This window comes from Podarcis erhardii (assembly GCF_964252035.2).
Source record: "Podarcis erhardii genome assembly, chromosome: 4".
Classification (NCBI taxonomy): Eukaryota; Metazoa; Chordata; class Lepidosauria; order Squamata; family Lacertidae; genus Podarcis; species Podarcis erhardii.
In genome coordinates, this window is record NC_138508.1 from 96,479,421 (window position 1) to 96,500,654 (window position 21,234).

General features: G+C 43.8%; 1 long non-coding RNA gene across 1 annotated transcript; it reads left to right on the top strand.

Annotated features, from left to right (window-relative positions):
* The first annotated feature begins 3,819 nt into the window (after window positions 1–3,819).
* LOC309339674 lies at window positions 3,820–16,381 on the top strand. The gene is made up of 3 exons (XR_014155525.1): window positions 3,820–3,925; window positions 5,323–5,374; window positions 16,084–16,381. It is a non-coding gene; the product is annotated as an uncharacterized lncRNA (long non-coding RNA).
* The last annotated feature ends 4,853 nt before the right edge of the window (window positions 16,382–21,234 follow it).

A 21,234-nucleotide genomic window follows, 5' to 3' on the forward strand; every position in this document is an offset into this window, starting at 1 on the left:
CATGGATATTCATAAGAGTGCAATACAAACAATCCATTGTAGTGGAACTGAATGCTGATTCTCCATTTGAGGGGGAAAGCACTTCATCTGTCTGTCGGAATTGGGGGGTCGAAAAACCAGCTGGCTTGGCCCCAGCTGGAGTGTCTCCCCTCAGCCTTACCGCTGCGGAGATCCATCAACCTCTGCTCCAGCATACATCACTGACTCAAGCTTGCAAACGTGAGCACACTTTACTCAAGAGTGTAAACTACGCAACAGAAGAGGCTTGAGACTGTAGACACATACTAAACTACGCATTTATTATACATAAATCAGGTCTTACCGCTGCGGAGATCCATCAAACCTCTGCTCCAGCGTACATCAGTGACTCAAGCTTGCAAACGTGAGACACTTTACTCAAGAGTGTAAACTACGCAACAGAAGAGGCTTGAGGCTGTAGACACATACTAAACTACGCATTTATTATACATAAATCAGGGCAAAGAAAACATGGCATCTCTCCTTGCCGTCTTCTCGGAGAGAGACTAAAAACAAAAGCAATACAGAGCGGAAGTTCCGCACATACCAGCAATCTGTGCTGGAATGTAAACAGACATGTGACACATAGCAATCCCATGTCTGCAGCAAAGGGTGGAATCCCATGTCTTGGAAGGCAGTGCTTTTGCAGCCAGCGGTGACTGTGTCCTGACATTCCACATCAATAGTGCCAATAATAATGCTGACTTACCCTGCAGGGATGTTGTAACATATGGGAAAATATTTTGAACATTCCAAGGTAATATGCATTTGATTGGGGTGGGGTCTGCAGAAAAAGAGATAGAGAGGCTGTGGGAATAAGCCAGGTCAGATGAAAGGGTGAGCCGGGTTTCCTTTTAAATGAATTTATTTGCAAGGCTGTATACTTTATTTGTTCTCAGGATGTGTATGTGGTCACTTAGTAATCTAGATGACCATTTCTCCAAATGGTGGCTTACCACGACATGCATTCAGCAACTTAGTGAGCTTGTCGTGTTCATTGTCTGGCCCGCAGGTGACAAGAGCACAACAAGGAAGGCAGCAACTCCCCTAGGAGGAAAGGCTACAACATCTGGGTTTTCTTCATTTGGAAAAAAGGTAAGCAAGGATGGGGGAGAAACATGATACAGGTGTATAAATTTAGATGTGGTGTTGAGAAAGTGAATATCCCCCCGCTGCCATTTTGCAGAATCTGAGCCCATCAAATGAAGGATAGACTTCTTTGCACAGAATGTGAACCTATGGAATTGACTACCACGACATCATGATAGAGTCGGAAAGTTGGAAGGGACCCTGATAATCATCTAGTCCAACCCCCTGCAATGCAGGAATATGCAGCTGTCCCACACGAGGATCGAACCTGCAACCTTGGCATTATCAGCACCATGGTGTAACCAACTGTGATGGCCTCCAACCTGGGAAGCTTGAATAGAGGATTACATAGATTCATAAGGCTATCAGGGGCTGCCTCCAGGATGAAAGGCAGCATTCCTCTGAGTACCAGTCGTTGGGAGCCACAAGTGGAAGAGTCCACACCTTGCTTGTGGGTTTCCTGTTCCCAAGGTTATCTGCTTGGGGATAAAATGCTGGCCTATGTAGACCTATGGTCTGATCCAGAAGGACTCTTCCTATTGCTCTTGCCACTCGGTTGATCCCCTGGGTAGGCCCAGAAGTGTGATAATACTCCTCTCCACTTTGCAGAACAATATAGATCGCTGGCTTGCCACATGCTTAATGCAAACCAGGGCAACTTGCCACTTAGTAAACTACTGTTTATCATTTATATAGTGCTGGAGAGCTTTCAGAACAATTTACGATGCTTAGATCCACGTCTAATTATAGCCCATAATTTATTAAGCCTCCAATAATTAAATTAACTGTTATAGATGATATTGATGAATTCATTTAATACAACTTCAAATAATTAGAAAAAAACACCACCCCACCACACTGGACATATTTCAATACAAATCTTCCTCAGCAGTATTATTAATCACAGTTCAACATATCCACAATTTGGTTTTCAAAGCAGGTTTAGTGGATACCTTCTTTGGCCTTAGATATGATTGTATCCAAACAAAAAACCATAGAGCCACCAAATCCCATTTAAAATATTATTCCTATGTTCCCATATGAAAGGCCCTCAGAAAGGAGCATTTTTTGTCTGAATGGATAAAAAATTGTTTTAAAATTCCAAAGCCAGCCTGGAGCACTTGATGCTTTCGTTGTGACAGGAAAATAAAACTGCAAAAACATGCCTTTTCCCACTTAAAAACAACATTATATTGTGTAAAATGCCACATCACCCCAATAGCTGCTAAAATGTAGCAAAGAGTAGAATTTCATATTTACATAAAACTGGAAAGTAGATCCCACCTCCATTACCCAGCAAGGTAAATCAACCTTGATTCCAGCTATACTCTATACAGTAAATCTGCTTCAGAACTTTTGTAATCGACCAGACCTGCACCTTATAGCTATAAAATATTGTGGGAAATTATTAAAGAATGAAAGCCTCAGCTGCTGTAACTAATGGGCAATGATCCCATGGACTAGTAGGACTAATTCCTAGAGCTTTGAGGTTTAAGATGTACAAACCCTTTGGAGAAATGTGGTCGCCTGAGGGAAACCATAACTGATTTATTAAGAATCCTAAGGCTTGCCTTTCGTATCTTGGACAAATGGTAAGTCAGCTCCTAGGAGTTTTGTACATCTCTATCAAGGTGCCATCCCTCCATATTGAGATTCATTTGCCAGAAAACAAAATCCCACAATAAAAAGTATTTGTCACAGATGACAATCACACAATTTTACCATCTTGGAGACTGAAGAATGATGCCTCTTACTACAAAGTGACTGCAGGGGCGGCCAAACCAAATCTCATACGTAGTTTTTATCAGTTCAACATGTTTTCAGGCTATTTAGTGCCTCCAGTACAGATTTTTAGTAGGATTTTAATTAAGGTTGGGATACAGTAAGTTGGACACCGAATAGTTTTGATAGGGAACATCTGGACCAGCTGTCCAGATAGATGTAGCTTGGGGGCTACTTTGGTTTTGTTTTGTTTAACTGCTCTCTCCTCTTTTCAGAACCAGAAATGAAATGACGTGAAAGAAATAAAATCAGGCTTGCAGAATCTGCCTTGTTTTTGTACTAGAACCTTGATATCCACTGGCTGGAGCCAAGTGCAAAATTGGTTTTCAGGACCAGAACTGAGCTCTCAGCCCTGCCACACAAATATCTACAGTATTCCTGCACATTGTTCAAAGATCTACCACTGGATCCCAGTCAAACTTTGGCCCACTCATATTTTCAGGGGGGGTAATTGGTTTTAAAATCTCTCAGAATGAAAAGCAGAAACGCTTTGTTTCTAAATCTGTTTTCTTCTGTCAACATTATCAAAGTAACAAACTAACATGATGCCTAGCAGCTAATTTCAAAGTGGTCCGGCACTCAGTTTGCACGTAACAGAGGTGAACATTTGCTGCCTAGGGTACACAAGCGTGTGTCTTCTGTACACTACAGTGCTCTGCATCATAATGGTTAGCCTGGTCACTAAGCTCGCTAAGTAAACCGGTGGGGTAACTGATAGTGTGTTCGTGCCATATCATTTTCTACTGATGACTTTCCAGAAGATGAAAAACAGATTGTTCGCCCTCTCCAGGAATGCCCCCAGTTATGAGAAAAGCAAATTCCCTGGCTTGACATTTGATGTACCTTTTTGTCTGATGAAAGCATTTTTCTCTAGCAGGTATTTTAGAGTGCCCAAGGCATAGAAACAGGCTATTAATGCTTTCATTTCACAGTGGTATCTGCAGGCAGTTGGTCATTGATCTATCTCCAGGACCAGATCTTGACTATGCCTTGGACAGAACTGCGTTATGAGCTTCCCTGACGTGCTGTGCTAAAAGTATCCTTTGGGATGATTCATTCCCTGGGTTCAGAATAGGCCTTTTATGAGAGCATATTGCAATGGGCCTTCAAAGTCCTGTGGGTGATTTGACACTTGAGGAGAAAGAGAGATATGAATCTGATTCATGCAAAAATTACATTCTAAATATAGAATGATACACCCCTATGTTTGCAAAGTTTGGTAAATACCGTCCACAATACATGCCATGCCCCAGAATGAAGAAGCCAGGCCAGGCTGGATTAATCATTAAGAAAAATTAGCTCTACCAAGCGCCTTCTCAGTAGTGGCACCTGCCCTGTGGAACGCCCTCCCATCAGATGTCAAAGAGATAAACAACTACCTGACATTCAGAAGACATCTTAAGGCAGCCCTGTTCAGGGAAGTTTTTAATGTGTGACATCTTAGTTTATTTTTGGTCTTTATGGAAGCCACCCAGAGTGGCTGGGGAAACCCAGCCAGTTGAGCAGGGTACAAATAAATTATTATTATTATTATTATTATTATTATTATTATTATTATTATTTGCTTAGGGCATCAGGGAAGGCGGGCACCACATAAATTTACCATGACCAGATTTTAAACGTTACAGTGGTACCTCTGGTTGCGAACAGGATCCGTTCCGGAGGCCCGTTTGCAACCTGAAAAGAGTGTAACCTGAAGCGCCTTATCTGCGCAGGGACGCTGTGCGATTTGGCATTTGTGTGCATGCGCGAAGTGCAATTTAGCGCTTCTGTGCATGCACGAGTGGCGAAACCCGGAAGTAACATTTCCCGATACTTCTGGGTCGCTGCAGGACGCAACCTGAAAAGACGTAACCTGAAGCGTCCGTAACATGAGGTATGACTGTAATGGTCACAAATTGCTCAGCTGAGCATTCATTTTCTCAGTTGAAGAATATTAAAAATCCCAATAGAACAGCTATGCAACAAGGCGGGCTGGATGCCTTATCTCTACTAAGTATTGAAGCAGATGTGCTAAGTAAGATTAGTTGCATGAGAGGAAAGGCCCTGGGTGATTCGGCTAGACTTATCTTCCCAGGGAGTTTAAGGACACGCAAGGGTGTGCACAGGTGCTACTAGCACAACCCGCGGTATAGGGCGGTATATAAATTCAATAAATAATAATGAACTAGGAAGCCGAGAGGCACCCTAGCTAAAGGGGTCCAACTCCAGTAGGAAGTCCGAACCTCCGGAGGGAGCGTATTTGAAAGCTCATGCTGGTAGGAAATGACAGAGACCAGACCAGATTCTAGCGAAAGCAAGGCAGCTGCGTAAGCCTGATATTTATTAAAAAATAGCTGTTGGCAACAGGGTTCCTACTCATGCTACAGGCATTGGAGGAGGAACCCTGAACAAAAGAAATCTCTTACATTTATACCTTAAATTTCTATACAGTAGACATCAGAAGAGGCGCAGCTGCAAGGTATGTTGAAAGGATTTAGCACAGGTAAGTGGTGTGTTGAGGAAGGGTTAAATGGTGTTATTCGTTTGTGATTGCTTTACAAGAGGTGTTTAGGTTGATTTCCCGTCTCCAGAGGTGTTGACAAATGGTTTTGTTTTTTCTGCACACATACTGGATCCTGCATGGTCTCCAGGAACCAAGAACTCCTTGCACACAGGGCCTATTGCCTGACCACTCAAATAGACATACGGCAGGGTTGGTTTCAAAAAAGTGAGGTTACAATTTAGTAGAAAGTCCGTCCTGTATTGGGGCATTGTGAGGGGTGTGGCGATGAAGGGTACTCCTTGTTTGTGGTGTGAGGGAGTATGGGCACATACCCAGCAATCAGACATATTGATAGTGCACATGACCTTCAGGAGAAGTTGTACATAAGTCTTGCTTTGCCATGCAGACAACTGTTGGGAATGAGCCGGGATGGGTAACTCTGATAATTTGACGTTCCTAGGGGCTGTGCCTATGGGGTGTAGGGGATCTTGGTGATGAAGGAGATTTAAGTCGGTCATTATCCCACCACATCTCTGGGTCCCATTCTGAAGCGGTACCTCCCCCCCACAGGATGCAGCCAGCCTTCAAGGTGCATTTTCCCTCCCCAAGTCAAAGAAGTCCCTAAATCCCAGACACAGCAAAATCTACGTACACAAATACCTTGGATAGTGGAGGCGGTGGTAGGGTCACTACAATAAAATCCATAAGTCCAGTGTTCGTAATACATGGAATCGGTGTAGCCTTCCCAAAGTCCTTTTCCTTGTTCGGATGGGTTGTAGTGCCGAGTGGGTTTCCCCCACTGTGCTTGGATATAAGCCCCATTGTGGCAAGTCAGTCGGTTCCACGGGTGTTCGGTGGTGAAGAAAGCACGTCCTAGAACAGTGTAGGAATCGGATCTAACGAGGAGTTCCCATGCTTGAGTGTTCTGTAAACGTGGTCGGAAAGTGTGTTGTAGCCAAGTCCTGCCTTCTCTAGGGCATTGCAGTTACTCTTGCGCAAGCCTTTGTGGAACAAGCCGGCTCCTTCTGCTCATGGTCCAATTGACTGGGGGCTGAAATTTGAAGCTGCAGTGAGAAATGGTTCTGGAATGGTATGGACAGAAGAAACAAGGCGTCTAGCATTATTGCCAGGAGGATGTTACAAATGGGACACCTGTGTCAAATGAATGCCACCATACCTTTTCATCTCACACAGACAGATCATAATCAATGCCTCTTAGCTTTCAGTTCTTCCCCAATCAAGATTGTAACTAACAGTTCCTGCAGTATTTCTAGATCACAAGTTACCAATTTGTAACAAACAATATCTTACCCCACTGACTATGCATTTGAGATACCAGAACTGAGGGCAGGTAAGGATACGGGACAGGTAGATCAAAAGAGGCTTAAAAAGAGGACATCTGGCCAGCTTAGATACCATCCTTGGGCCTGTTCATTTTTTATCTTACTATGTTCCTTCCTTTGTTCTCAGCCTAGGCTGGGATGTGCATCAAACAGAGTGTTAATATTTGAAGAAGCATTTCATATTCATTCACTGACAGAGCAAGTTGCACTAAACATCTGATTTATACTGACAAGGTCTGAGTGATATATTAGTGTATGGAGGTGTTTTTACGGGAAATGAGTCATCTGCATACATATGAAAATGCGAGTCTAATTTAAATATTTAATGGCAATTTTATTCGGTGGCATTTTGTATTAAATATTCATACGCAGTATTAGTGTTACTAATGGATAAGCTTTTTCATGTAATGCATTACCATGTTTTGGAAATGAAACAGTGGAGTGGGAAACAGCAAGCAAATCACATTAAACCAACAAATTAGAATATTGTTAACTGTCACATTATGAGGACCCAACACTATCTATGAACATAGTCCAAAACACATGCAGAAAGTGCCACTCATTAAACAGCAGTAAAGTTCAGGATTTCTTGTTTTCTATGCAAGATTAAAAGAACTGGGGGTTGCTTATGGCAGCCTACAAAACTGACCCCTCTGATCTCTGCCCCATATGTTGCATATTTCTAGACTGCTTTTCACTCAAGTGGCTTGCAAAGCGGCTTACAAACAATAAATAACAATAAGATAATAGAACATCACAAATATAGCACAAATCATATGGAATAATTAGCAAACCATCGGTAAAACAATTGCAGTCTATAAAACAGTATTAACAAAACAACGAAAGAAATACATAAGCCAAGCAGCACCATTACAACTAAAGTCATATGAAAAGATTCACCAAGTACTGCAGCATTCATAATCTATAAAGCAACAGGAACAACATTAACAAAACAGCAACCAAAAACTAAGCATCGTTGCATTCGCTCATTGTGGGAGAAAGCCTACGCACGGGGTGCTGGAGTAAAGGAAGTGGGTTTAAGTTAGATGTAAAGTTAGACCAGATCCAAGCCCCATTTAGCAGTGGGGCTGCTGCTGCTGCTCTGCCTAATCCTGGCAGAGGGAAAACAAGCCTTAAAAATAGTGCTCTGCTGGATTGTCAGGCTAAGTGACTGAGTGAATGGGCTTTGGACCCCCCCCCCGGCCTGCCACACCCACCCACCCTCAGAATGCCCCCTTTGAGAGACTTATAGTGGCCTCAGCTCAGCCAGGATGAGCAAGTTATGCTGGAGTTATCTTCAGCTGAGTCAGGGCTGGTGACTTAATGCTGGCTGAGCCCAGCTGAGCTGAGAATCAGCTGGCTGAGCTAGAGATCAGTTGCATGCTAAGCTGCTCATCCTGTTTTATGTTTATTTAGATTTTTCGATGCTGCTGTTTGCCAGATGGTCACAGGGCAGTTTGCACATTTAATATGTCAGAAATGCATTGTACAAAAATTGAACTAAAGCTGCAAAGTAAGTAACAACAACAGCATTCACAAATCGGCAACTGGACGATTCCACGACACCTATATTCCATACCACTTTCTCTCTCTCTCCTAGTGGAGGAGTTGGGTTTGTGCTTGTCCTCTAAATGAAAAGTAATGAGGGAAGGGCAGGAAACTGCTGCACGATGAACTTCCTTAAGTTAATTTATTTTAGGATTCCAGTTGAAGTCGAAAATATAGATAAACTCCATCATCTAAAATTCCTCTAATTTAAAACAGAACTCCACAGCCCACAAAAAATTATGAACACTTAAACCTTTTCTAGGGATGCGGGTGGCACTGTGGGTTAAACCACAGAGCCTAGGGCTTGCCAGTCGTAAGGTCGGCAGTTCAAATCCCCACGACAGGGTGAGCTCCCGTTGTTCGGTCCCTGCTCCTGCCAACCTAGCAGCTCGAAAGGACACGGTGCAAGTAGATAAATAGGTACCGCTCTGGTGGGAAGGTAAATGGCATTTCCGTGCGCTGCTCTGGTTCGCCAGAAGCGGCTTAGTCATGCTGGCCACATGACCCGGAAGCTGTACGCCGGCTCCCTCGGCCAATAAATAATAATAATAATAATAATAATAATTTTTTATTTATACCCCGCCCTCCCCAGCCAAGGCCGGGCTCAGAGCGGCTTACAAACAATAATAAAAACAAGAAGAATGATTACAACTTAAAAACAAAAATAAAATACAACATTAAAATAATGGAACATTAAAATATTAAAATGTAGCCTCGTCACAGGAGAAGGAAAAGAAAACAAGAGAGAGAGAGAGAGAGAGAGAGGGAATCAAATTGGCTCCAAGCCAAAGGCCAGGCGGAACAACTCTGTCTTACAGGCCCTGCGGAAAGAAATCAGATCCTGCAGGGCCCTGGTCTCATGAGGCAGAGCGTTCCACCAGACCGGAGCCAGAGTTGAAAAGGCCCTGGCTCTGGTTGAAGCCAATCTAACTTCCTTAGGGCCTGGGACCACTAGGGTGTTGCTATTTATGGACCTTGAGGCTCTCCGTGGGGCATACCGGGAGAGGCGGTCCCGTAGGTACGAGGGTCCTAGGCCGTGAAGGGCTTTAAAGGTCAAAAGCAGCACCTTAAATCTGACCCTGTACTCCACCGGGAGCCAGTGCAGCTTGAAAAGCACTGGGTGAATATGCTCCCATGGCAGAGACCCCGTGAGGAGCCTCGCTGCAGCATTCTGTACCCGCTGGAGTTTCTGGGACAGCTTCAAGGGCAGCCCCGCATAGAGCGAATTACAGTAGTCAAGCCTGGAGATGACCGTCGCATGGATCACTGTGGCCAAGTCAGGGCGGGAAAGGTAAGGGACCAACTGCTTGATGCGGCGAAGGTGGAAAAATGTCGCCTTGGCTGTTGCTGTAACCTGCGCCTCCATGGAAAGGGAGGCGTTAAGGATTACACCCAAACTCTTAACGGAAGGCAATGGCACTAATTGGGCCCCCGCAAGAGAAGGGAGTTGGTCCCTCATCCCCATGCCATCCCGACCTAGCCATAGGACCTCTGTCTTCGAAGGATTTAGTTTCAATCGGCTCCCACGAAACCATCCAGCCACAGCTTCCAAGCATCTGGTCAGTGTGTTCAGGATCGAGTCGGTGTGGCCATCCATCAGCAGATAGAGCTGAGTGTCATCAGCATATTGGTGACAGCCCAGCCCAAAGCTCCGGATAATCTGGGCAAGGGGGCGCATAAAGATGTTAAAAAGCATCGGGGAGAGAATTGCGCCCTGCGGCTCTCCACATACCAAGGAGTGGCGCGACGACATTTCCCTCCCTAGTGCCACCCTCTGTCCCCGACCAGAGATAAAAGAGCACAACCAGTTACGGGCTAAGCCCTGTATCCCCACGTCTGCGAGGCGGTGGTCCAGAAGATCATGATCGACCATGTCAAAGGCTGCTGACAAATCTAAAAGGATCAGCAGTCCTGACCCGCCTCGATCCAGTTGTCTACGGAGATCATCTGTTAGGGCAACCAGAGCCGTCTCCGTCCCAAAACCAGGACGGAAACCGGACTGAAATGGATCTAATGCCGATGTTTCCTCCAGAAACCTACCAAGCTGTTCAGCAACTGCTCTCTCAATTACCTTACCCAGCTATGGAAGATTTGAAACTGGGCAGTAATTGGATAGGTCTAAGGGATCTAATGAAGTTTTTTTTAAGAGTGGACACACCACTGATTCATAAAGCGAGATGAGCGCCGCAACCCTAGAGTCGTCCACGACTGGACCTAATGGTCAGGGGTCCCTTTACCTTTACCTTTAAACCTTTTCTAGTTGAGAGGCCTTGGGGTATCCTGGGCCTTGTCTCTATTTCTCAGTTGGAAGGTTTGCTCTTCCTCCACCATGCAGAAAGAAAGAAAAAATGTTTTTCTTCCTATTAAAAATGACTGCATCCCCACTTTGATTGCAGCAGTGTTTTCTGTGCATTATGCTGCACAAAGGTTCATAAAGCATGTTTAAGCCCAATTCGGCATAAAGGTGCTGTGTAATAAATGCTAACACAAAAGGATGGTGTTTTTCATTAAAATAAGAAAGCCTCTTGAATCCCTGGATATTCGAGAAGTACGCTAGGGCCCCAATCCAACACCGAGTTAGACATGCTTAAATTAAGCCCACTGATTCCACTGACTTTAAGCATGCCTAGCTGAGTGTTTCTTGGATTGTGGCCCAGCTATTGGAAGGAAGGCTTTAAGGAAGGATTAGCAAATTATCTCATGTAGAGAAGTTCTCAAGGAGAGGTTGGTTTCACATTTCTGCTAGGAGTTGCTGTTACACTGACATTCTGCTACTATAAATTCCAGCTATAGTAATCTGCATTCTAATTAGCAGCTTGCCTTTTGAAAACAGGAGCATGTGGGTGGTAAAGGATTATAGATTATAGATTATAAGGATTAGAGAACTGTGTGCATGTGTTTCTCAGATATCTATTCTAGGCAATAAGCTAGTTTAAAGGGGGGAGGAATAAAAATCTATTTGTCCTTTGGGAAGATTTGACTGCTGCTGGGAAAAGGACGTATTGCTTGAGAACTCGCAAAGTGAAATGCAGCACTCAGTGAAGTGGTTGGATGAGAGGAAAAGGGAGATGAGTTCATAATATGAGTTGTTTGAAGAGACTCCCCTCCCCCCCAACCCCCCCCCATTAAAAATAACAGTAACATTTACATCAAACCAAGATGAAATAAAGAGGAAGAATCAGGCAGGCAAACATCCAAGTACACTTTATTTTGTTCCAGCAGGCTATGTTTTGTTTTCCCAGAAGCTCCCTGTTCGTTCTGATTCAGAGGCAACAAGCACACCTTTCGAGAAAGGCTATGCACTTAATTTATGTACAGAAAGAATTGGCATGCAACGCCCACAGCTCGCCTGCTTCTGGTCATAAAGACCAGGACTAGCCTGCCTTGGAAAGCCTAAATTGCACATAAAGGCTGATTAGCTGAGTCTGGTTACCATTTGCAGAGAAGCAGACAGATTAGTGCAGCAAGAAACAGAAATGGTAAAGCTAAGCACTCCTGACGGAGTGCCCTGGTCCCATCTGTATGCCCATTCCCAACTCATGGGATGCTACACAATGCTAGCTTGTAGGAAGCCCAGTTACTAGACCCGGCTTCTATACAGCATTAAGGCATGAAATAGCACACTGTGCCTAGCTTCAGCCAAGAATATCAGGCAAGACCTTACTGCCTATGCCCCTTCAGTTGTTCAGACACCTGGACAGCGATGCACATGGTCCTTCTCAGTCAGCGTGAACTCCCATCATCCCTGACTGTTGGCTGCGCTAGCTTGGACTGATGGGAGCTGGAGTTACCACAACTGGAGGAGGTCTACCACCCCTGATTTAAACGGGCCTACTTATTAGAGATTTCTATAATCTAAAATGCATACACACACAAATGACCTTTGACTAAAATGAGGCATATTTTCATGGGCAATCTATTCCATCTCCCTACTTGATAAAGATAAACAGCACAGTCATCTGGCGTCTCATACCCTTCAACATCCCACAGATCAAAATCAAGACGCTCATTTTTTTGGTCTTTTGGTCCATCACTTTGGTGTGAGCCAGATGATTTGTGCCAGAGCATGAGAGCAAAAACCGAGCCCCTTTTGGTCCAGTGCTCTGGCACAAAACAGGACTGTTGAGCGGTATGGAGTCTTGCTGTACAATACCATTGTTATGCGGAACCACACCCAGCTTTATCTCCCTTGGTCAGAGTCAGGCCCAGTATTAGTTCTGAACTGGTGCCTGCCCCTCTGTTGTGACCTAGATGGAAATTTAGGCAGTTGAAGCTGCCTCAAACCCTTTGGGTATGAGCATTATTTTTAAAAAATACAGTAAATAGCAAAAGAAGCTAAGACTTCTGTGGTAGAAACCACTTCCTGAAGGAATGCTTCTGCAGGCTTCTCAAGTAATACAAAGCTTTCCTGCTCCCTCATGTGGTTAAGGGCAGCAAACCAATGTACAAAAAACCCCAAACAAGACATTGCGTCTAGATCATTTTCCCTGCAGAGGAGTCATTTCAAAGTAAAATTATTATTACAGCACAATACTTATTATTTGATCTAGCCAGAGGCTGTTACAATAGAATGACTATCACTTGGCATACCTAAGAAAACACATCAGTGCAGTAAGATAAATATTCAGCATGCCTCTGCTAATTGCATCTTCCTTTCCCATCAATATGATCACATCACCAGTGCTTGAATTATGGGGTGAAGGGCAAAGGGGATCTAGTCACCTTCACTTTGATACAGATCCCTTAGCTACTCTTTTAAAAGGCCCTGGGGGGGGGGCGTGATTTGTCTAAAGCTAAGCAGAATTAGCAGGGGCAGTTCCAGATTTGAGCCTCCCTTGGGCAAGGTTCCCAGGGGGATAGGGTTCTTCCATCTCTGTGCCCTGACGGAGGCCGCAGCAGCCCACAACAGCCATGCCAGAGTTCCAGTTAGTGAAGAATGCTTGGCTCTAGATGCACTTTTAATTCTACACAACGCACTAGAGAAATGTTCTAGGGGGAAGCCAGTGGCACTCAGAGTGCTGGGCTTGGGATGAAGGAACGCCTAAGGAGATATCAGTTATGGGCTCTGCTGAGACTCGGGCAGCTCCCCAAGATTCCAGTGTGTGGAAGCTGACCCTGGGCATTTGAGAATGGGGCTTGCGGGTTTCATTTAAGGCCCTACACACTCCCCGCAAGCAAGCATTGCACATAAGGTTCTTCCTGAAAACCGTAAAAAACAGCAGCTGTTATGGTCAAGCAGCTCCTAGACTATATCGCTTCCTAATGCATAATTAAATGCTAGGTTGTGCTATGGTTTATTTATATCTCTCTCTCTTTAGCCCAAAGGCCCCCAAAGCAGCAAACAGCACATGAATACGAAAGGAATATACAGTAAAAACACAGTAATTTTCCGCCCCTGTACAAAAGACTCTCTGTATACAGAAAATTGGTGTTGTAGCCTTTTCTAACATCTTACTTTTATATGCACAATATTTAATATCCAAGGCTAGCCTTAGATGTATATGAAACTGGAATCCAGAATTGGAAATATTGTTGGAGGTGTGGACAATGGAGTTGTAATGGAACCCATCGTTCTTTTTCCAGGTACAGTGGTGCCCCGCAAGACGAACGCCTCGCAAGACGGAAAACCCGCTAGACGAAAGGGTTTTCCGTTTTGGAGGCGCTTCGCTAAATGAATTTCTCTATGGGGTTGCTTCGCAAGACGAAAAAATCTTGCGAGTTCCCGCGGGTTTTTTCGCTCCCCCCCCCCTTTCCTAAGCCGCTAAGCCGCTTATCAGCTGTTCCGCTGATAAGCCGCTTAACAGCTGATCGCTAAAAGCCGCTAGACCGCTAATAGCGCTAATCCACTAAGCTGTCAATGGGCTTGCTTCGCAAGACAAAAAAAACGCTAGACGAAGAGAATCGCGGAACGGATTCTTTTCATCTTGCGAGGCACCACTGTATTTGATTTCTCTGTTTTGCCCATTCAAGTGAAGATACCTGTTTGTCCCAAACATAATTTCTAATTGGGGATGGTCAAATCTGTCAGTTTCAGTTTCTCTCAACTTCTTATTTTTTCCAGTCTAGGGGAGCAATTCTATACACAAGGAACTGAAAAAAGTTCCTTGCATAAAGTTACATCAGAAATGGGGTGGCCTGCTCTTTTTCGCTACCTGAGATAAAAATAGGAAGGTGCTGCTCTGGACGTGCACTGCTACCTAAACCTTGTTTTCTAAGGTCGCACAGCTATGGCTCTGAGGTTTGGGTGAGATCTCGCCAAAATCTGAAACCTACCACAGCCTCTTCTCTGGTAGTGGTGGTGGGGCATCCTCAAAGGAACTTCTGGATTCCACCACCTGAGACGGCTGCTTCAGTCTGCCTCATGAATGGGCCGGCCCTGCATCAGAGCCAAACTCAATTCAGCAGTACTGAATTCAGGATTTACCTCATCCTAAGCTATGCTAAGCTTGGCTGGTTCCTGGTTGAGCCAGAATGTGAGAGATACATGTTTATCTCTGGCTGAGCTAAAATATCTATTGCTGAGCTAAAGATGAAGGACTTAGGCTGATGCAGCCTGGCTGTGCTGGGAACATCCCAAATCAGCTGAAGATCTGCTGGATTCTAATCTGCTCATCCAGAAGATCTTGCTGTAAGATTGCTCTCTTACATTCAGTTTGGCACATTTTCACAGCACTGTGTATTTCTTTAGTTGTCATGAAAATTCACCAGCATTTTACTGCAATTTTCTCCTAATGCACACATTGTTTATGCAGTTTTGATGAAAAAAATCCTTTTTAGTAAATCTGTTTCCCAAAATACAATGTATTTTTGCAAGTAATTTTCACTGGTACCTGCATTTTTATACCTACTTTACCCCGGTATAACCACATTTGCACACATTACTTGATTGGAGAACTGCTTTGCAAAATTCAGAAATGTATGAACTCCGAAAGACTGATGTGTTTCAGTTCACATATTGTTTCAGGAAGTACCTTGAAATGCAAACTGAATCAACTTCCCCCAACCACCCCTAATTATAATTCTCCCACTGCCGTCAAGATCCACAATCTTTCAAATGCAAGGTGTTGAGGTGAGAATAGGAATTTGTTTGTGCTTCTTCTAGTTGCCTTGGAATATACGAAGTAGTAAATGAACAATGATGAGCAAACACTGCCTTTAAACAGTGGATCGAGTAGAATCTTTGGCTGATGTTCTGATTGTGTTTCCCTCCAGAATGGCAGATGCAACTGATAGACTATATGGAACTGGCCGAGATGACTGGCAGAATCCGAGACCTGGGAGAGGAGACCGTAGAAGAAGACTGGAAGAAATTCAAGATTTATTTGCAAAAATATTGTAAATTGTATGAAGGTTAAGAAGGATGCTAGATTATAAATAACTTGGCACCATTAAAATAGATGAAGTGAATTATGAAGATAAGTTAAATTTAGGAAAAGACAAATTTTGGATAATTATTAGGCTAAGTTTAATTCTTTAAGGTATGAAATAAACGTATCTAAAATTTGAGATACAACATTGGAAAATTAGATAACAAGGATGGAAACAAGGTGATAAATTGCTGGTTTAAGTTTTATAATTTGGAACGCTGGAGCGGGAGATGTGAGGAAGTCCAAAGAAGATAAGAAAATATGTTATGATATGTACTATTGTGTTTATTTATTTGTATTGTAATCAAAAAAACCTTTAATAAATATTATATATAAAAAAAAATGATTGTGTTTCCCTCCACTGTGGTTTGGCTGGAGGTTAGTCTCCCTTTTTTATTTAAACAGAGATGTTTGTTTGAATGACAACCTCTGGTTTGTGATCTCTGCATAGGTGAATAACTTGGTGACACCTGCGTCTTGGCTTAGCAAAGCACATCTCCACCCAGAATTGAGTCATCTCTGGCTCTGCTGCTGATAGATGAGATGAGGAAAGAAAACCTGCCAAGAGACAATATTTGGGCCCAGTTGCCTATGAGATGAAACAACCCCTTTGCTCAGTTGTTCTGCAATACATTGACTGCTTGCTCCTTCCTTCTTGAAATGAGTTTTTACATACTGAGTGAGCAATGATCTATGAGGACATCTGCTTGTGGACTGTTCTGTTTTTGCCACCAGAATAAAAATGTCACTGTGTGTGTGTGTATTCTCTACAAGACATAGCAGATAGTGTGAAGAGGAGTATTTATGTCTACCTCCCCTGTTTTTGTGTGTCCAAGAACATGTAATCTGCCCATACAACTGGTCTTCAGCTGGTGGGTAGGGCCCTCTGAGCTTTGGTGGGTTGCAGCAGCAAAACTACTTCCAATATTGTTTTTTTAAAAATCAATGCAATATAGCAACAACTTAAGACATGCATCTCCATGCTTGGACTGAAGGTGTGTCCCAGATATGAGAAGTTTGAAGACTGCTAAACATTTTTTTAAACTTTCCAGGGCTGCCTTCAGGTGTCTTCTCAAGGTTGTATCTTTATCTCCTTGGCTCGGGGGGTCACATAACTCCATATGCTTTAACATTTCTCCAATGAAACTAGGGGTGTCCTAAGGAAAAGCAGAACATTCCAAGATCAAATCAGAAACCGGGATGGCTTCTGTAAATCCAGGACTGTCCCAGGAAAATAGGAGCACTTGGAGGGTCTGAACCTGAGGTCAGGTACTTACCTATTATTGACTGCTGTAAGCCACCCTAAGAGCCTTTTCTGACTGAAGAGAAAGGTAAAAAAATATTTTAAATGAATGAATCTTTCATTGAATATGAAGGCAGGTATTTACCTTCCTTATTTTACAGAACTTTGTTTGGAGGTAGTGAAAATCTGAGGCCTCCAGGAGAACTACAGGTTTGGTCCCGTCTCTCTTACGTTTGTGCCCGAAATCTTTTTCGTCCCATCTCACCTTTTGCAGATAAAACGTTTGAGAGCCATTAGATGCAATAGTTCTCAACTTAGTTGCCCAATGCAGTCATGTTGACTTGGCATTTATTTTCAACGAAAATCACACAACCAAATTTTTATATAAATTACAGCATTTGTATACGCACACCTTATCCATTTTTCGTCTACAGTTTTAACATTCACCCACATAGTCAAATGAAATACATTTCCATGGGACACCATGACCCTGCTAAACAGGTGTGGTCAACCAATGTTTTGATATACCTAAACAAAGTAGGGCAGCCAAAGCTACCACTTGAAAGAGCACTGCCAATTTAAGAATGTAAAATTGGTGGAGAGAATAGCTAGTGAATCATGTGAGATTTGCAACCCAAACCTAACCCACAGCACCAAACTCTAAAAAATGAAATTGCCATATTCATGCACACTATTCCTGAGGAAATGGTGATCTCTGCCTTCTGGGATCTCCACGGCTTTGCACCCACCCTTCATGATTCTGAGTGATACCTCCCCCCCCCCAAACCACATGACAGCCTATGAATCCCAGTTTGACTGAGAGGAATCAGTTCATTTTATTTTCTCACTTACTCCTGATATAGATCTTCATTCCCTCCCCTTATTTATTGGCAGGGAGGGCATTTTGTGGTTTGCCTCAGGTGTGCAGTAATAATAATAATAATAATAATAATAATAATAATAATAATAATAATGGCTTTTTTCCAGCTGGAACTCACCTCTCAGGTGGCCGCCATTGCCATTACAGTGGTACCTCAGGTTAAGAACTTAATTTGTTCTGGAGGTCCGTTCTTAACCTGAAACTGTTCTTAACCAGAAGCACCACTTTAGCTAATGGGGCCTCCCGTTGCCACCATGCCGCCGCCACACAATTTCTGTTCTCATCCTGAAGCAAAGTTCTTAACCCGAGGTACTATTTCTGGGTTAGCAGAGTCTGTAACCTGAAGTGTCTGTAACCTGAAGCATCTGTAACCCGAGGTACCACTGTACAAGAGAACAAGGGAGGCATTCATGGTGAGTTCCAGAACCTCTTTACTGATAATAATTTTTTTTTTATTTGTACCCTGGTTATCTGACTGTTCGGGCTGGCCCTGCTGGTGCTATCTAGTGAAGTTGAATTTTAGAAGGTTCAAGACAGAGAAAATACTTTTTCACACTGTGCCTGGTTAAACTATGGAATTGGCTCCCATGAGAGGTAGTGACGATGGCTTTGAAAGGGTTTTATAAAGTCATGATGGTTAAGGTTATCAACCACTGCTAACCATGATGGCAACATACTGCTTCCAGTTATCAGAGGTAGCCTGACAACTGAATGCCTTCTTCTAGAGGGCAAAGAGCAAGTGTGGATTGCTGCACTGGTGGGCTTCCATAGGCATCTGGCTGGCCAGTGTGAGGAATAGGATCCTGGGACAGATAAGAGCCCTTCAAAGGCCTACTGTAGGTTCTTCTTAAAGCTGACAAAACTTCCATAAACTATTTATGAGCCAGTGTGGTATAGTGGTTAAGAGTGGTAGACTCATAATCTGGTGAACCGGGTTCGTGTCGCCGCTCCTTCCCATGCAGCTGCTGGGTGACCTTGGGCAAGTCACACTTCTCTGAAGTCTCTCAGCCCCACTCACCTCACAGAGTGTTTGTTGTGGGGGAGGAAGGGAAAGGAGATTGTTAGCCGCTTTGAGACTCCTTCAGGTAGTGATAAAGCGGGATATCAAATCCAAACTCTTCTTCTTCAAACAGGAAGTTGATTTCTTGCCTCTAACACGAGGGTCATCATCCAACCCTCTGCAATGGAGGGATCTTTTGCCCAACGTGAGTCTCAAACTCATGACCATGAGATTAAGAGTTTCACGCTCCACCAACTGAGATATCCTGGTTGGCCCCAAGACAGCTGCTGCTAACTGGAAATTGCCTGTAGTCTTACGATAACTCCAGAGGCAGGCCGCCACCTCACACTCATGGAAAATTACAGTAGACACAAAGCTATGTGGCCAGACTCTCTGCACCCTTGGGTTCCCCCTCCCTCCCCGCCCCATCCTTCTTGTATATGAAGTCATGCTGACTGCTATTCCTTAGGTTTTGTTTATGCAAATCTGTCACCAACCAGAGCAGGGGGCTCAGTTCTGCAGTGCAGATCTCTGTTTGTAATGCTTTGCAGTGCCAGTGAATTGGTGTGATATGCACCAGCCAGATATTTGCATGGCTTTCCCCCCCTTTTGTGTGCTGATTGACACTAACCCTTTGCAAATATTGTGTATCAGAAACCCTGCTATATTTATTTGTGGTCCTGGTTGATTTAGATAGTACAGAGATGGTTTGCAGGCCTTTGGAAGTTTTTGTCAGCCCAATAAAAGAATCTGCGCTGTCCGTGTGGTTGGGTTCCAATTATATGAAAAAAAGAAAAGAAAAGAAAGAAATATAACAAGCAAAGAAGGCTTTGTGGATCCATGCACTCCCTGGAAACCAAGCCACTTTCTTAGTGCCAAACGCTTGCACTTCAGGAGATAACTAGGCATTACATGGGAGAGGAATGCTTTTGTTTTTCAAAAAGCCGTAGTGGGGCCTCATCATTTAAACTAGGGCTGTGGGAAAGGGAGCACCTCTGTGTGTGTCCCTGATCCAGATCACTGCTCCCTTTCTTGGTGTTGCACATCTAGTTAAGCCCTCATGTCCATTCCTTACTTTGTGATCATTGTGCCCAAGGGGGCAAGCCAAACCCAAGATCTGCCGGCAGGAGTAGAGTCTGGAACAGACGTAAGTCTCCCATCCTGGCTTAGGTGAAGCTCATTGTCTGAGCTGAAGCTGCAGCGAGTCATGAAAATAGGGCATTCTGGGCTGGTGGGGGTGTGACAGGGCAGGAGAGTGAAGGAGGGGAGAGACTTACCCCTATTCCAAACTTCGTTCAGCTCAGTCACGTGAGCTAGCAACTCAGCGGAAGTTACCCTGGCAAAAAGGGTCGTGCAATTTTAAGCTTGTTTTCCTTCTTCCAGGCTTGGGCTATTTCAACCGGCAGGTGGTAATAATAATAATAATAATAATAATAATAATAATAATAATAATAATTTATTACTTATACCCCGCCATCTGGCTGGGTTTCCCCAGCCACTCTGGGCGGCTTCCAACAAAACACTAAAATACAATAACCTATTAAACATTAAAAGCTTCCCTAAACAGGGCTGCATTCAGATGTCTTCTAAAAGTTTGGTAGTTATTTTTCTCTTTGACATCTGGTGGGAGGAGGTTCCACAGGGCGGGTGCCACTACCGAGAAGGCCCTCTGCCTGGTTCCCTGTAACTTGGCTTCTCGCAGCCAGGGAACTGCCAGAAGGCCCTCGGCGCTGGACCTCAGTGTCCAGGCAGAACAATGGAGTTGGAGACACTCCTTCAGGTATACTGGACTGAGGCCGTTTAGGGCTTTAAAGGTCAGCACCAACACTTTGAATTGTGTTCGGAAACGTACTGGGAGCCAGTGTAGGTCTTTCAGTCACCAGTCTAGCTGCCGCATTCTGGATTAGTTGTAGTTTCCGGGTCACAAGTAGACCTGCTCCCAAACAGAGTTTGGAAATGGGACAGGTTGGACGGGCATAATTTACCCCTGGCTTCCTATAATTTGGATTGCTCTTCCCAACTGGAACCAACCCTACAACTAGAGTGGTCTGATTCAGCAGGGATATTTATTTTATTTACAATGTTTTTATAGCGCGCGTTAACAACAAGTCCTGCAGGAGGTCTGCAGATCTTCTTTTTTTTAATCAAACAAAACCATAAATATGAAATACAACATGGACATAAAACCAGAAACAATTTCAGAAACTGCATCAGAAGACAAAGCAAAGTAAAATCATTGTGCAGGAGGAATATTGGTGATACATGGGAAGAAGTCCTCTAATCAGAAACTAAATGCTTAGAAAGCACTGGCTTCCTGGCACTCCAGATTCTGACGCTGCCCATGAGATTAAGATTTAGGGAGTTGAGTCAGGGTAAGTAAAAGGGAACTTTCCATTCATTTATTTATTACAGAGTTTCCCAAACTTGGATCTCCAACTGTTTTTGGACTACAATTCCCACCCACCTGACCACTGGGCTT